The following is a 3,475-nucleotide window of genomic DNA, read 5'->3' on the forward strand; positions in this document are numbered from 1 at the left end:
AAAGCCTACCTTTGCGTACCGTTGAGGCAAAATAATCATCACGTGCCTTGCACATGGAAAGTGTAAAATAATATTCATATTCATAAGGGGTCTTATGTAAAAGTGCTTATATTCGGACTAAAAAATTTTTGGGTAGACATATTTTATAGCCAACAGATCGGATATGGATTGGGTTGGTCTATATTTGTATTAGTTCCGTAAGTAAAAGCTCCATATTCATATCTGTTCCATACCTGCCTCGGGTCAGATCTGATCAGATCAAATATATATACAGGTCAGATTGGATTGAATCGAATAGATAAGAGAGGTTTGTCAGATTGGATACATATAAAATAATATAAAATTATTATAATTTTGAAAGTAGGTATATATTAAGGTTATAATCGATTGGAGAATACCATTATCTGCATTTGATCCATATCCACTTTAGATTTTTTTGGATAAAAAAATAATCCCGTGCATTTTAGATCAATTTGCAAATACCTCCCTATATGTGAAAATGCTGTAATATCAATCTTTCATTTTATATTTTGTTACAATGTCATTCAAAAACCTCCCGATTGGAGCCAGAGATGTCATCCGTGCTTACGTGGCTAGTTATCGGCTGATATAGTTATATGATGTGGATTCTTTAATTTTTTTGAATCTGACGTGGTCTTCTTTGACTCCAAGCACCAAAAATCCCAAGTAGCACCAAAGTATTTGCCAAAAACTAGTCAAAATTTCTCTCTAGCTCTCTTACTATCTTTCTTGGATTTTTGGTCTCTCTCCGACTGTTTCTCTACGTGACTCTTTCAATCTCTCTTTTAAATGGAAGACAATTCTACAAGCTCAGAAAATTGCATGGATATGCATCTGAATTTGGAAGTGGAAGTTCAAAGATGTGCCGTTGCCATCTTGCACCCTAATGATTTTGTAAGGAAATTAGTTTATTTGATGTTTTATTACAATGGAAAAGCAAAGAAGAATCAAGATTATGACTATATGTAACTTTTCTTATGGTTGATGGAGGTTACAACTACTTATAGTGGTTGGATACAGAGTGAATCAGATATGCACTCAAGATAATCTGCAAATTTCAGAAGAGAATTGAAAAGTTGGAGGCTAAAAAGCGAGTGCTTGAAATTGAGAAAGAAAGTATAGAAAGAGAGAAGTCATTGCTGGAAAGTTATCTTGTTGAGCTAAAAAAGCAATGTGTTTTAAGGGAATGAAGTTGACAAGAAAGAGAAAGATGCAACATATTTATAGTCTTATCTCGTATGATTACAATTATTGTGATGAGCCTAGCATATAGGTCTAATGGGGAGGTTTCTTAAAATTAGTTATCATGAGAATGTATCAAATTCTTGTCTTTTAATTACATTCCAAAATGAAGTATAGGACTAAGCCTATTAGGAGGAGCAATGGAAATTAGTTCATTGTCTTTCATTTATATTTTGAAATGAAAAACATGTTCCCCTTATAATCTTTTTACATTCTAAAATGAAAAACTATTCCCCTTGTAATCTTTTAATATTTTGAAATGAAAAGATATCCTCTTTAAATTTTTCTGCTCATTCACTTCTGGTTTCAATTTCAGTGTGTTCCAATGGCATGGATATAACATTATATTTTAGTTTCATTGTAGTTCAGTGGCATGATTTTAGTAATGCTCTCAATATTGAAGACTGAACATTGAGGCAATCTATAATGAGCAAACTGCTATTCATCATTCGATGTGCCTATTCATTGAAGCAGTATGCAAAGAACACATATTCAGTGCATAATACATTCAATTCAGTGCATAATATTTTTCAATACCTAGTACATTTTAGTGCACTCAATACACTTTGTGCGTAGTTAAAATTTCAATTTAGAAGTAATATACAATATTCAATATACTGAATATTTAGTTCAGCCAATATGAGTTTCACTGCATTGGAGATTGGAATATGGAAAAGATACCATTTGCATTCAAGACATTGAGAGTAATATAATATTTACATTCATAAGATAATAAGATGAGTTTCAGAACTCATGTACACTCACAAAACTTTCAAAAAGTTAAACTTCCTACAATAGCCATATTTCCAACCCAGTTACAAAACCATTCAAATCGTGGTCCAGCTCATTTACATTCACAAATACCCCTAGTCTACACAATAACAGTCACTGCCTTCATTTAGAACCTTGTGTATTGAAATTTTGAGCTAATGCAATATTGCCTTGACTTGATAGAATGCCCACATAACTTTCTGGCATGCTTTGACTTAGTGCAGTATTATATCTCACACGACCACCTCTAATAGTGGATCTCCTATTATTCCCAGATTCCAATAAAACAAAGTTAACTCTTATTAGTAATTGCTAAATTGTTTATAAAATAATATATAATGTTTACATCTCACCTAATACGCAATGCTAAAGCTATTACTATTTTTAACATACATGGAGCCAGAAGTAGTATTACTTCCACCTCCAATTTGCCATATGATATATTTGTATAAATAACATGGAGATGATACCATGCATAACAAATAAAGAACATTAGTTATTACTTACATCTGCTTCCCTATCTTTTCTTTTCTTATTCTTTCAGATTTTTAGATTAGGCCTTCTTGACTTCTCATAAGTCTTGTAATCATGCTTAGATTGCATACAGTTTGAGCATCTTATAGAATGATACCTTAATCTCACTCCAGCCTAATTTTTAGGCTCTTCATGACTTCTTTTCCTATTTTTTTCAGCTTCCTAGATTGCTTCTTCGCTATAGGAGGATCAAGATGTTCAAAATTGATATTCAACTACTGTTCCTTACTAGGAACAGGACAAATCATAATCTTATAAGTCTTTATATATGTCTCCTTCCTATAATAATGGTGAATATAACTCTGAGGCTGCTATTTTGATGCATATATTATAGCAATTGCATGCTTACAAAGAATTTTCATGAGTTTTCACTTGTAACAGCTACAATAGCATTTGTTTAAGTCAACACAAAAAGTTTTATTACCACAATTGACTTGATAAACCAAATTTCCAATATAGGTTGGGAAACACAAATTTGAGGCTGCTTTCTCCTCTTCAAGCCTCTTTCATGCACTTGATATGATTTCTCATCTAATGCTCTTTCTCCCATCTTTTTTTAGTTGAAACCTTTGCGTAAAAATAATTCTAATCCACTCTGCTATTGTGAGGATTGGCTTGTCCTTTATCTCCAATATATTATAATTAAAAAACTCACATAAATTGTTCATCACTAGATCTATCTTGCTACTTGGGCTAAATGAGTGTCTTGCTCATCTCTCCTTCCTTATACTAGTTACATTATCATAAGCTTATTTACTTTAACTATAAGAAAACTGACTATTAGTAATGATTAATTATCATCGCTAAAAATCCGACAGAAATATCCTAGTTGCTAATTACCATTATTAGTGACGGCAAAACTACTGTCACTAATAATAGTAATTAGTGACGGTATTAGCGATGGTAG

This window comes from Elaeis guineensis, chromosome 13 (assembly GCF_000442705.2).
Source record: "Elaeis guineensis isolate ETL-2024a chromosome 13, EG11, whole genome shotgun sequence".
Taxonomy (NCBI): Eukaryota; Viridiplantae; Streptophyta; class Magnoliopsida; order Arecales; family Arecaceae; genus Elaeis; species Elaeis guineensis.